We start from the raw sequence: 15,791 nt of genomic DNA on the forward strand, positions 1-15,791 counted from the left end.
TAATAACTTGATTAAATGTCAAAAGTTATTTTTCGATTATGTTATGAAATTATATGATATTTAATTTACAGAATTATTGCGCCTCACAAACTCTCATTGTTTAAGTTAATTATTTTTTATTTATTTTGGAGTTGGTTATAGATAATTAACGATTTATATATTTTTAAGGCTTTCGTGACCATTGTTTTCATTTCTATAGTTGTTTATATTTCGATGTTTGTTGGAATTATTTCCTGACGTTTCACTAGCAGTATTTTTCATATTGTTTTTTTTTTATCGTATTTTCTTAAAATGTAATGGTATTACGATGGTACGCCGTATCAGGAATGGATAATAGAATTCCTTCACTTTAAAACATATTTTGATTAATTAAAGATTATTTCCGTTTCCTACCCAAGATTGTTTTGCTTTATATTTCTCATATTTCACTCCTTCCAATATTAGCAATATATTCAGTTTTTATTATAATACGTATCAAGTGTCTTCTGTAATATGCAAAACCCTCCGACGTAATAGGGAGTGTGATTCGCTGAGAAATACAAAGAGTGTAAATGACTTTTACATATATTGGATTCAGAGGATTTGTAGCCAACAGCTATGAAACGATATTCGGAAAAGTAATATTTGTGCTTGATCCTTGACACGGTTTATTGCCTACGTGATGTCAATATTCAAGTCAGCCGTCGGCAATTCCACATTCACAGCCGAAAGGGTGGCGATATTTTATCTACCGTTGCTGACTACACTGACCATATACGGCATTCTACGAAGCGGCCCTCATTGAACTGAAGAAGGCGGTCAGTGATTATTATGACTGTCCCGAGGATGATAATTTTTTCTCATGTCCCATGAGTAATTGATAAATTGACATGACCCTCGTTAATTTCAACACTGACGCCCCTATACGATTTATCACAAATAGTGTTTTATATTAATTGACAATCCTTTTTCACTGAACGTTATACATTACATGATGAATCAGTTTACACTTCCAGTGCATTATTTAAATATCACGGAGGTGCTTACAAATAATTTTAATGTACACCAGCCAACAAACAGAAGTGTCCAAGTAAATTTTATGATGTCAGAAGATTAATTGTGTTCTGAGTGGCGCTACAAGGGAACGGTTTATCCTCATAAATTAACTTGCACACAAACCGTTATAATGGTTGCAAATATATTTGCATTAGAAATTTATAGGTAATAACACCATCAAAGATTACGTGCACATTGTTAGTGATTAATTTATAGGTAAGGGAGTTGGTTAGTTCATCTTCGAATTATTATATACTGAAGAAATTAATAAGTATCCTAAAGTTTAATAAAATGTTTAAATATAATTTTAGCAGACCATTACGATAATTTCAGGGATAAGTAATTAATATGTTATGTATTTTACATCACTAAATTGTAAAAAATTTAATTAATAAAGTTCCTTTTTATTTAACAGATTAACCAGTTATACATACATTTATAGGAGAATACATTAATGTACTTACATATGACAATTATGAACCAAGATTTTCGGTTACATAAATAAACATCTTAAAATGTTTATCGACATAGTAATTAAAAATTTCGTTCGAGATTGCTTAAAATTTTAATTATTTTTTAATGCTTGTAAAAATCTGGTCTAATGAACTTTCTGTTCTTTTGGTTAAGCCAGTTTGTGAGGACTGCCAGCGATAGGAAACCGACGTGCATAAGACGCAGCTGGAACTACATTCTTTTTATTTATGTTTGTGCCTTGCGAATTTGAGTCATGTTTTAAAGAAAAATCTTTATATTTCGATCTGATATAACGCAAAGCAACGAGTTCTATAACTACATTACCGTGAAAAAAGAGTATTTTCGGTATTAAAAATTTTAAAACTTTGGAAAACTTTTAATAGCGACTAGAGTTTAGAGATTAACACGACGTAAGAAAAATTAGTTACAGGAAAACTTTTAATTAACAATTATTTATTAATACAGTTTTATAATACATAAAAAAGAAAATAATAATGTTTTTGTTTCACACCAACTAATAATAACTTTTAATTTATGGAGGAAATATCAATATTGCCATTGTTTCATCTTAATTAGACATATTTGTTTAATTTAGATATATGTCTAATGTATCGTAAATAATTATTATTATTATCATCATATGTTTTCATGTAAATTTACAACGATGATTTTTAATAATTATTAAAATTTAATGATCAAAGAAAACAAAGTAGTAAGAATATATTTGAAAAATAAATGAAAATAATATTTTTCTGTATTTTTCATTTTTTTAACATTCATGGAAATCATTTATTAAATAAATGTATGTTGAAATACATAAATGAAAATTAAAATAATAATTTCTAGTCAAATGAGTTTTTTGTTATTGGTAATTGTCAAACAAAAATATTTTTATCAATACAGATACAAGCTTTAAATAAATTTAAACCTATTATTCGATATAATACAATTTTTGTGAATAAACTGAAACAAAAACAAAAATAATTGCCGATAATTTTTCTTTAGAATATGTTGTTGTTGTGGTATACATAAAATTTAAATTGATCATTAACTCGATTATTCAATGTTCAATGTTATTAAAGCCGGATGTATAATTTTAATTACTTTTAAAACATATTCTAGGTGAAAGAAAAATTGTTGCTTTTAACAAGAAATTTAAACTACGTCCCACGCACATATAATGTCTCTTCTTGCTAGCTTTAATGATGTTTTCGTAAATCATGTGTACATTAAAGTTGAAACTCGTTATAAAATTATTTTTATTGAATTTAAACATTGGAACAAACACAATATATATTTGTTATTCCATTGTTAAAATATCAATTTGAAACGTAAAGTTGTTTGTAATAGGTTTTATGTAATTTTATTATATCGAATTTTGTTTAAATGTTGAGGTGTATTATACAACTAGAAATTGGATCACATATCAGTTACGGGAATATATTGTCATACATAGTTAATTTTATAGTTTACAGGTAAGTTCACAAGTTCTACACAGTTATAAAGTTAGTCCATGTTTCATGTATTTTTAATTAATAATCAATATTTGGTAAAATGGGTAATGAAAATAAAGTTGTGAGCATATTTTTGTAAATATTTACCGGCGGATAAGATTGAGATTGAATAATCTTCGACAAATTTATCTTACTAATTTAATCACTGCTAAAATACCATTTTGAAAATATAGAGAAGTACTAGCGATTCCTTTTAAATTTTAATTGAGCCGTTAAAGGACCACATAGTTACTAAGTACTCAATATGTTACTTAATTTATTATATTTAAATGTGGTTAATAACTTTTTAATGATTCGATGCGGATTGATTTTAACTCCGTACCTCTCATATTCAAGAAAGCTTCAATAATCAGCTAAGGTAAATTGAACTAATTCCTTATGACATAAATTATTATCTAAGCTAATTTAGCTCATCTTGCCATACGACACTAATTGAACAATGGCTCGTCCTCGTATTCAACCACAGATATGAAGACGTATGAGTAGGTTTACAAATTAATCTTAATGATTTTAAGCGAATGTCATTAATTAATGTTAATTAAATATTCTAACCATTAAATAATTTAAATAATTTTATATTAGAAGAAAAATGACAGAAATTGTCTTGTCTTTGCCAAGAGAAATAAAGTGCATTTGCTTAGAATTATTGAACAATTTTCGATAAATTTTAATTATTAATTGAATAACTGTCAAAATATCATAGTGAAAAACATACAAAAGTACTAGTGATCCGTGTTTACCCTCTTAAATTTTAGTTGAAAATACGTATAACAGTTACTAGATACATTAATTATTGTGTTATATTGAGAAGTTAGTTAATAAGTTTTTGAATTATCATTGACTTGAATCAATGTTTGTCGTACTCAAGAAAAACTTCAATAAGTAGTTAGAATAAAATTAATTTTATAACTTAAATTTACTAACACTTACTTATTTTAGATGAAGAATGGAACAAATTTAATGTCCTGACTTGCAGAAAGGAATACACTTGCCTAGTTTTTTATAAGACCATTGATTAATGTCCGCAGATTAATTAATCTAATAGTATTTAGGTGAGTTTGATAGACAAAGAACATCAATATGTCAGCATTTAGTGTTGTTCACATTTAAAATGAAATACAGAGATTCATTACAATCTAGTTACCTTATAACAGATTATGTTTGTTAATCATGAAATTCCTTTTGATTACACTATATTAGCAATTTCTGATCGTCTTTGATGCTAAATTGTGATTTACCTTTATTGGAAATTGCACTCACATAAAGTTCAAAACACCTGCGTCAGACACTTTTAAAATTCTTATTTAACGTCTCGTCTGCAATATCGGTGCATAATTGAATTTCGTTGCACTACAGCACCCAAACTAATAAACGATTTCTTACCCTCACCCTTGATACTTCAAGTAAGTGCAGAGGGAACGAAATTAGTTATTATAAATTATATATTAGCTAGGTCTTCTGTTGCCCTAACAATATGCGGTAAATTGGATGGAGTTTGATTGCCTAATTTAGATTAGGGGAAAAATTGTATTTAATGACTACTTTATATACAATGCATAAAGTTTGGTATAGAATGCTCCGAATTGGGCGTAATTATAAAACATAATTGTATAAGGTACTCATGCTGCCTTAAGACAATGGAATGCCGCGTTCCACGTGGAGTGTTAAATTTCGAAACGCAAATATTTGATATGTAAAGTAACAGTCAGTTCCGGGTAAAGCAGAAATGTTAATAAGTGTCTTACATCCATAATTTCCATACCTAGACTATAAATGTCTAAGACGATTATAATTGTATACATTAGAGCTTTCAGTCGCATAATCTCAGAAGTTTGCGCTGGGCGTAATAAATCTGATAAGTGGGAGTGGAAGGAAGAAAAAACGAACGCAATAAAAGTTCGTTATTACTCCAGGATCCTTGAGGGCATGCAAGTTTGTATGTTTTAGGTGAGAGTGCCCGTTTTTATGAGTGTTTGTGGCAAAACCTAAGCGATCCCTCAGGACGTCGGTGATAATCACGACCGCATTATTGTCGCACAGTGGTGAAACATCTAATTGACGAACAACAATTGCGGACACACTAAAATAAAACATGTCAGCAACATTTTGTTTGGCGTATTCGGTTCTCTACCGTAGATTTAATAAAATGTCTCGATGGTGTGTTTTGCTGTGTATACAACAATATTAATTCGTCTAATTTAACACAAATGTTTTCAGCCTACAAGGTCCTGTTGTCGTTGGCTACGGTGAAATTTTCCGCAGTGGAAAAATAAACAGTCCATTTAATCTTATTCAAATATATTTGGAGTAGCTAGGGAATAAAAAAGTGTCATTACCATAATAGTCTCATTTCCGAGATATCTTGCTTTTTGTACTTATTTGTCTGTCGTTTTACACTGTTTTTCCTGTATCTAATTAATGTGCTTTGACCAGTTTTAAGGACAATATTTTTCTAGACGTGAAAACGTTTGAGGTGGGCAACATTAAATACGAAAGTATTTTTTTTTGTTTGGTAAAAGCTTTTGTAATTTTATTTAATTAAATGTAATCTTGTTTAATGTTAAGTTACAACAATATTCCTTACTTATTGAGTTTATTTTAACAAACGGTCGGGGAAAAAAAATATATCACATAATGTTGAAAACAATTTAATCAAATGTGGTATAAATTCGCACATTTATGTTTTATCTCATAAATTACTCCTTTATGGGTAAACAAGTACTCAACAGAATAAAAATTAATTTGTCACATGAAATGTTTTTAAGGAAGTATCCAATTACGATTTCGTCCGAAGTGATAATATGACTGTCATAATTTTATAGAAGCTCGGGGCTCGTATAAAAAGGCACGTGTTCCAAAATATTGCCTATATGGAACTTCGTCCGCCCTCGCGTAATTCTGCTGATCGCATCAGAAAAGTTAACTACTTTAATTGAGCGAAAAAAATATAACCATTTAACACGACGATTATATGTTCAGCCATCTCAGCAAAAACCACAAATTGAATAATCAACAGAACACACCCCTTGCAATTCATCGTGTAATGTCAAAAATAACAAATTCATACATTTTCCAGATTAAAATTATAATCGACACTTACAATTGTATGGCTTAATTTACATTTAGACGAATATGCACTCTTGGTTAAATTTGTTCTGTTGTTAAAGGAAGCACCTAATATAGTTTCCCAGGATTTCATTTTAACTCTCAGAATCTCTGTTTGTCTAAAGCGTTGCCCACAAAGGAATTTATAATTAATAACAGCTGACACATGCATTTCTCTAAAAAGTACATTATTTTATGTAACAATGCATTATCTTGAAGATTAAATTATTATTGTTGAATTTTACTTATTAATGTGCCTTTGTCATTGGATTTATGTGTACTGTTTGGGTCATTTATAAAATTGTTGAATGTAGTGAAAGAAAATTACATTATTTGGTTCGAGCAAAATTGGAGGGTGAATTTTAATAATAAATCAAATAATTTTCTTTTATGTCAACAATAAACTACACAGTACATAAAATTTTAAAGATATAATATTAATTTCATATATCAGAAACAAATTAATTCATTTTCAAATTTCTTATTTAATTAAGTTAATATTTTGTGGCATCGCTTATTTGTTTAAGTTTTTTTAAGATAACTTAGTTATCTATTTCTCATATATCCAATAAGATTACGAATTTATTGTTTTGAAATTGGGTCTATGGTGCAACAATTGCATAATACAATTTTCTATATAAGTTGATCGAATTCCTTATCCACCATCCCCCAAAAGGGGATTAACATGTCATATTGTTTTGGAACCATTATGTTCCAACTTTTGACATATCATTGGCATCATTATCGTACCGTAGATTTGTGTTGTGTTGAAATGAACTATTTCTTCGCAGATTTTTGATTGATTATTGAAGTTGATTCTTCCTCAGACGATCATGAGCCGCATGTACAGACAAAGGGTCCTGCACGGAGAGTTGTACAGTGTTTTTGGCGACATTGCTGGTTGTTTTTCAAGGTCTACATTTAAGATAATTAACTATTCCTCTTTGTAGAAAAGGTTTGATGGTTTTTCGAAATAATAAACTTATTTAATTCCAATTACCTAAAAATGTGAGATTGTTTAACTCCAGCCTTATACTTTGATTATAAAACTTAAATGAACAGCCTCTATTTTTATCTATTTAAAGTGAGATACATTTTTTGGTGCTCTATTTTTGCTCGTTGAATTAAATTCAGAATATCTCTTTCAAATAATTAATAATTGTAAATTAAATATTTTGTATCTATTTCTCTTATTTCGTTCGATGCTGTAGGTCATTTATTTTACATTTGTTATACATTATTTTATAGTGGATAATGATATTATGCTAAAAACTATTAATTAAATGCAAATTATGTATTTCGGAATTAGATGGGCTATAATTAAATGAAACTGTGAAAAGTAGACAGAACAACAACATCATTAAAAGCTCTATGTTTTAAATTAAATGTAACTATTATATAATAAAATTTTGTTTGGATATTTTCTACTAGCCTCAGAGAACTTGTTCATCGTTATCGATGCCTTTTCTTATCGTTGCCGCTGAAGTAAAACAACTTAAGTCAACACAGCCGGATTTTTTTCTAGTAATATATGATGCTCATTAAGAACAACTAGCTACAGCTCTGCCACTATAAAAAATTGTTGTTTCGCAGATAGAGTAAATTATCACCGTAGACAGCTAGTGTCAGAAAAGATGGTGGCGGGAAAATTTATATGCACAATAAAAAGATGTTGTGCCAGTGACAGACACAGTAATTATGAAGCTCACGATAGTGGTGGTATGCAAATATTACGGGACTTGGCGCCCCTCAATGCTTCTTGATTATATTGTTAAGATAAACTTCCATCCTGCATCCCGCTTACAGACAAATAAGGCCTAATGACGTCAGAAATGCGGGGCTAGTCGTTGCTTGACTCTGGTTCTAGCAGGAAATTAGCGTACAAGTTTCGGTTTATCCTTCGTTAGCTTCTTATACGTTGTATTTCCTGCTCACTCATCGTTTGGCTGCTTGCTTCTGAGCCTCCACTCTTGCCGGGAATAATTTTAAATTGGTTCTAACAGATGCAGCTTAATTTTGTTTTTATTTATTTTTTACTGATTCGTTAATTAAAAAAGATATTGGTCAATTATTGAGATTTATTACCATTACCGATTGTTGTAATAAAAACTTCAATAGTTATTATGTGGACAAGTTTGATTTTATTTTATTTAAGCTTTATCTTTATTACGTTGTCCTTTCTACTGAAAACCTAATTAAATTTGGGCTTAAATGGAATTAAAAACAAACTAGTCGAGGTCGTGAAATAATCAAGACTAGAATCCATTCAATTTTAATACAGATGAACTTCCGCTCCTTAGTCAATATTTCATACATCCAAATGCACACGTACACACACACATACACACTATGCTGAGGCTTGTGTCAATAGGAACATTTTGACATCGAATAGTATTGTCTTTGTGCCGCCTGCTACAATAACAGCCTTTGAGTACCGAATAAACATAAAGCTGTGTGCTGCGCAAACCTGAATATAATTCAAAAACGTTCGACTATATCTATTTACAACTCTATTACTTAGGAATTGGCAATTAAAATGAATCAAAGGGAACCAGGTGCTTTTGGGCAATATCTTTAGTAAATCATCATTTATAATCTGTGGCAAATTAAGTGAAATTCTTTTATAGTAATCTTTGGAAATCTTTAGAAATATATTATAAATTATAAAGCTATATATATATATTTTTCTATTTATTTGCTATCGACTATTTAGCAATTGAAAACCTCAAAACTTCTTTACTAAACTATTGTTAACTTTTTACTCCAAAATTACCAAATGTTATAGATGATAAAATTTGTATAATGACATTTATTAAATCAAGTTATCTCATTGGTACACATTTTTGATCTCGACAATAAAAAAGTATATCACCATCAATATTAAATGCAGTATGTGTCAATTTACTAAAAAATATTCTTTAATTTCATAAATGTCTTTTGCATGAAAACTCACCTGTATAATCTAAGCATAAAGTACCGGTCTTAGATATTAGAATCCCCCAACATTTTAAGTGAAAGGAACACAACTCCGGGGAGTCATTAAGTAAACCTTATTATCCAGGTTCCGTGTTCTATCATATTTGCTGAGTAGTACAAGAAACTAAGCTTAATTTGCTTACGACTACATAACTCATGGAATCGCATTTACCTATGATAGTACACGCGAAGAAAATGTTGATTACTTTATTCAGAACAAGTAGTTACGAAGTTTGTAATTTTCCACCAAGGGGACCTTCACAATACAAATTATGGTTATGACAATTTTGTTTAAACTTTGACTAAAGTTTTCGAATGAATTATGAGAAACTGATGCAACGACTTCACTTAACATTTTTGGCCATTACGTTGCTCATACATATTATTAAATTTCATTCTTATAAATTATTAGACAGGTTTAAACATTATGAGTGCTTCGATACCTTAATTTATTTCACAATTATTGTTTTGTAATTTAAATATTTGAATTTGCCCCCTTTAATTTCCCTTGTAGAATAGAGAAATCATTTGATATATTTACCATGTCAAAGGAAAGTGTTGAATTACATTAGCAGTAGTTGAATTACTCGAGACGAAATTCCATCAACCAGAAAATAATTATCGTTCGAAGTTCCATGAGTACAAACATCCTAGTGCTTATTTTAATATAAACACAATGCCATTGTAACTTTAATTGAAAGCAATTATTTGCTAATTAATTTTATCTAGTTTTGATGTTTTATTTTTAAATCGTGTGTATGACAAAAGCACACCCCTCATTACAAAACAAGGGCAACAAACAGTGCAAAGAGCTTTGAGAATTTATATTGTTGTGACACACTGACTGATGCTGACTAACACACATGAGAGATAATATGAAGATACATTTATAATTATTATTATCATCGCCTCTTGGGTGTACCTTTCAAAACAGCTTTAAGTTTAAATTTAACAAGTATGTCACTGTTCATGTGATAAATAAAGTACGTATACGAAAAAAAAAGGTTTATCTTAAAAACACCAACACAAGTTGAGTTCAGTTATTTAGCGGTGAGTGTTGGGGATTGTGGCCGAGTCTTAAAATTCCCGGAATGTCGGGCCTTCGACAGGGATTGAGCCGAGAACACCGGTCTCGTTCTTGCGATGCCCGAAATCTGTTCCGAAATGTAACAAAGATCTGGCGCATGGGCATCCGTTCCGAAGCGGCGAAGATCCGATTCGCACCCAGTGCCAACTTGGTTTTCGTGTTGTGCGGGAGACGAGCACGTGCGTCGGTTGGAGAGACGCGCGTCGCGACGCCGTTTAAAAATCGCGGTACGCGACAGTGATTGATGCCGGATCGGGTCGCCGCGACCGATTAACGTTCACGTCCGCCGGTGTAGCCTCCGGATCTCGAGATAATCCGCTCAAACAGTCGAACCGTCTGATCTCGCGTTCGTGGACAATTGAGAATTGGCGTGGTTGTCACAAAGTATTTTTCATAACTTCTGTTAGTCGGTTGGTTTGTTTTGCCGACAAACGGAAAAGTCTTTGGTCTGATTGGAGGTTCCGGATGTATGAAAAATGAATTGTGAGGCTTAAATTATTTTTAAATATTGAGATAAAATGTCATATAAAATTAATTAGGTTAAACAATATGGATGTTAGTTTAAATTAATTAGTTAGTTAAAATTAATTAAACGTATGTTTTTAATAAAATTTCGTACTTAAATATTTTTTTTTTAAAAATGACATTTGAAAAGGGTTATTAATATTAAACGACTATTCGAAAAGTTTGGTATTAATTTTGAAAATCAAATTTGCTCTGTCCATTTCAATTACTAATATTTGTATTAATATTGCGAATGTGACAAATGGAGGATTGATAGTGAGGATAAATTATTTCTCAATATTGAGATAAATGTTATTTGAAAATTAATTAGGTGAAATAATATGTTTTTTTTTAATTAAATAATTACTAATTTATTTTAGATATTTTTATACAATTAAATGTATAAATATCATTTTCTGTACGTAAATTTCTCCACATATTCATTGGATCTAATAATATATCCATATATATTAGTTTTCTGTATGAAAGATGAATATGACGCTAAATAATTTTTAAACACTGAGGCAAACGTTCATTTGAAATTTAGTTTTTAGTTAAGCGTGTGTTTTTAACAAAATTTAAAAAAAACATATTAAAAATTAATTAAAAAATATGAAAAAATATTTGATTAGTGATAATAAAAATATTGCAATATTAAATTTTATCGATCGATCGTTTTCGTAAATTAATTAATCGTTTGTTTTTAACAAAATTAAATGAATATTTATATTGAAACAAAATATTTTTTTAAATGACATTTTTACAGTTCAGTATTACAATTTATTTTTTATAGTTATTATTTTCTGTATGTACATTTCCTGTTTCTAATTTTGATTTACTAATATGTGTAATATATTTCACATGAAAGATATATAATTAAGCTTAATAATTTTTGAATATTGGGGCAAATTGTCATTTGACAATTATCTTAATATTGTGAATTCACGTCTTTACAATTAATTAAGGGTTTGCTGTTAACAAAATTATTTTTTAAAAGAATGACATTAAAGAAGAATATTAAAAAAATATTTAAAAATGTTAATCGATTAATGACCGCAAAAAATAAAGTACTGCACTCTAAAAATAAAATTTATCTGTTTTTATTTTTTTAAATTAATTAATCCTTTGTTTTTAACAAAATTAAACAAATTTTTGTATTAAAAAAAAATTTTTTTTAATGACATTTATATATAATTATTAAAAAATATAAATAAATTACTATTTAAAAAATGTAGTACTCTTTTTAAATATAAAATTTATTTTTTAAAGTTTTTAGTTTTTTTAATTATGTTTGTATTATCAAAATAAATAATTTTTGATATTTATAAGAACAGTATATTAAGACAATAGTAATAAATAATAATAAAAAAATAAATTGGTTATTAAGTGGTACTTATTTTTTTATAGATGTCTTGAAAATAATGTTAATTTTTGTTCCGTATGAAAGTCAAATAGTTTAGTTTAGTCAAATGGCACTTAATTTGTTTAAACATTAGATTTTTAAGTTAATTAAGCTTTTGTTTATCACAAAAATTAAATAAATCATAGTATTAAAAAAATTAGAGTTAAAAAATGATACTAAAATTATATAATAAAAAAATATTAATTGATTGGTGAACAAAAAATACAATAATTCAGTACACTTTTTTAAAACCAAATTTATTTCCTCTTTATCTTTTAAACACAAATATGTGGTTTACATACAGAAAATAATATATCTATACATTCTTTCTATGCTTAATTTGATTTTATAATATATGTATTAATATTACAATTATAAAAAAATATTTTATTTAAAATTTAAACGGATGAAAAAATTATATGGGTGACTGGTGACATTTTCCAAATGAGTCGTTAATAATAATTTACAGTTGCTAGCTTTTTAACATTAATTACTAGTATTTCTCGATAAATTGTGCCAATTATGTGAATTACATATTTGACAGCTGATTGCACTTCACCAATTTCGATATTTATACAAATATTTACACATGTGCATCTCAATTCACATATTTGTAATTTATTTTTTTATCAACTTAATTAATTATTTTTACGTACAGATAGTATGTTTATATAAATTAATATATACATATGTATGTTTATCAAAAACAATAATTATTAGTTTCAAAAACCCTCAGGACGTGAATTATAATTATAGAGCCCCAGGTCTCATGTAAATATGCATTTGAAGGACAGTCTAGTTAAGTGCATTATTACCGGGTAAAACTCTGACCCACATATCCATTAACGGGATCTTCAAAAGAATCGCCAGTTGGAAAATCGTTTTAAGGGTTTTATTCATATGGAACTGCCCGCTTGCACATTCATTTTGAACCCTTCGGACAAACACATCTGTTCGAATTTAAGTGCCCACTGTACATTATTTACAATCTAATAAAACCAACGAGAGTATAAAGTATACAAATTTATGTGGTGGAAGACATAAAATTATAAATTATTTGGTTCAAAGTGTTAAACGTAAAATAATAGAAGTTTCAAAATACTTGTCAAGAGTGTCTTGGAATGGAGAGTTACAACGGAGGTATAATAACAGAAGTGTTTTGCAAAGAAGGAAAAATCCAATGAGTTTAATTCTAAATCATTTCCAGTGAGCTGATTTTTCCCTGTCAAATGGATCCACGCATAAAATTTTGTTTGTTTGTTAAACATCATGTAGATGCTTTTGATCTACATTTATCGACAAGGTTTCAGGCTAAGTTACTTACTCCCGACAGCCAGCCGAATTATAAAAAATAAATTGCTATTACATGGCAGCACGGATAATAAATATTTACTGAAACGTTAAAAAAATACCCGGGATTTATTGATCTATGTTAAATTTGAAATTTCATTCATATTTCATCGCACTAACTAAATTTGATTAAAAATTGAAATATATCCGAGTATTGGCAAAATGTTTAACTAATGTCAATAGTGAAATAATTAATAGGCATTCGAAATACATTGATTCAATTAAACAATTTTTAGTTTAGTTTATTACGAATATTACGAATAAAAAGTTACTTCATTTATCCATTATGATCATCCTGCTTTCTCATTTTAACATACACTAATTATTAAAATATAGCTTTATATCGTACTTTGTCTTAAATTATAATTATTATCTTGAACTTCTTAAAATAATATTAGGAACTGATAATAGGTGATGAATAAATTACAACCGAAGAATTATATGTAAACATGAAGCTTTGAAACAAAATGTATTATGCATATTTAAATCATCGTGTGTGATTCTTGTTTAAAGTAAGGAAATTATTTACATATTAGGGCGATTTAATGCAAAACATGAGAGTTCTAAATCACTTTGATAATGTAAATACACTTCAAACTACATACTTTAATGCATGAGCATATTCCCGAACGAGGCATTTAATCCAGAAAGCCATTAATTTTAGATGGCTCTTGTTATCTTGGTTTATGAGCATTAATATTTTTCGTCCTTTGCCACTAATTAATGGTATTTATTGAGGAGTAATTTATAAGCTTGCTAAAAGTTATTCACTCATATGAATTATGTATGGGTTGGGAATTTTATCTGGGTATTTTATCCTCCATTGTGCTCAAGTAGTATTCAATCAAGTTTCAGGTGAATTTAAAGTTTCTGTACGTACATTGATGAATGGATAGATAGATATTGAATTCACTAAGTGACGATGCAACGTCAGACTGCCAATTGTAAGTTGTTTTTCTAGATATCATGGTTTTGTTACAATTTTTATGTTAAATATGTTGCTCCTCAAAGATGAGTTCTTAATTTTAATAGGAAGGTCCTCCTCATCTCAGTTTTCCATTTTTTCTTCAGCTTCATATACCAAAATATATACAAGAAGACACAGTTGAGGAGTTCCAAAAACTATATATGTAATGTAGAAATATCAGGGGAAACACAGAAATGAAAGAAAAATCAAATGGCGCCAGTAGATCAAGTTATGAACAACATAATTATGAACATTTGAAACTAATTTTTCAAATTCCCTTGACAAAAAATATTCATTTATAAATTTTGTGAAAAAAATAAATTGAGCTACATTCACGATACTAAATTGTGATAAGAGCAATATTATAAAAAGAAATTATTGTTAAAAAATTAATTAGAAAGATATGTATTGTGAAACAAAAGACATAAGTTAGAAATTGTAATTCTATTAAAATAAACTCAAATTTTTGTAAATATCTTCAAAATATAAGACTTAAATGGATAAATTTAAAATATTTATTAAAAAACTATTATTAAACTATACTAGAGAATGGGATTCGAATGCGAATATATTCTAAATAGTTGGAGTAATCGGTTAAGTACAGCAGACCTTTTGTGTAGAGCGTTTAATTTCCTACAAAAATATATACTGGGAATTTTCTAATATTCATTTATTTACGAGTTATAAAATTTAGAAGTAAAAGAAATTTTTGTTAAATTTTTCAAACTTTCACCTTCGATAACTACCGTTTAGTAGAGTTATAAAAAAACAGTGAGGCCTCTTTTATAGAGCATATATTACTTCCTACAAAAATGTATATAGAAATTTTTTGTACGATGATTTAATGGCGAGGTATGGATTTTGCCATCTTGGACTGAAAATGGGAAACTGAGATGAGGAAGACCTTCCTATTAAAATTAAGAACTCATCTGTGAAGAGCATTTAAGCAAGTTAAAAAAAGTTGTCAATTTTTTTGGCCCACCCTAATTAATATATAATATTAATATTAATTAAGAATCTTAATATTCTGTGACTGTTAATTAAATTGAATATGAATATTATGCTTGTAAGTTTTGTAACGATAAAAAGTGAATTCGTAAAAACTTCTTCCTCGGTAATTTTTTTATTAAATAATCTTAATAAACAAAATCACTTTTTATTAGTAAAATTTGAAACTTCGACAAAAAGTAATCAGGACAGTATCTCGTTTACTTCTGAGTTGTATGTATAAAATAAAATATAATTTAAATTTTAACGCGGATCATTTAAAACACGTTTCAGAATTTATAATTTATGTTTTGATGTTAAAAAATAAAATGTTCCCTTCAACATTCTGAGAGCTTTAGTTGCAACATAAAATATATAAGTTCCCGTTTC

General features: G+C 28.4%; 2 protein-coding genes across 3 annotated transcripts in view; both read left to right on the forward strand.

Moving 5' to 3' along the window:
• Nucleotides 1–15,791, forward strand: part of LOC109605622 (protein YIPF5) — a 459,086-nt gene that overhangs the window by 140,717 nt on the left and 302,578 nt on the right. The gene's annotated exons all lie outside the window — the stretch shown is intronic.
• Nucleotides 10,370–15,791, forward strand: part of LOC109594921 (lachesin-like) — a 61,460-nt gene continuing 56,038 nt past the window's right edge. For both annotated transcript variants that reach the window (XM_049964464.1, XM_020010188.2), the window contains exon 1: nucleotides 10,370–10,674. The gene's annotated coding sequence lies outside the window, so the exon portion shown is untranslated. The remainder of the gene's footprint in view (nucleotides 10,675–15,791) is intronic.

This window comes from Aethina tumida, chromosome 3 (assembly GCF_024364675.1).
Source record: "Aethina tumida isolate Nest 87 chromosome 3, icAetTumi1.1, whole genome shotgun sequence".
In the NCBI taxonomy this organism is placed as follows: Eukaryota; Metazoa; Arthropoda; class Insecta; order Coleoptera; family Nitidulidae; genus Aethina; species Aethina tumida.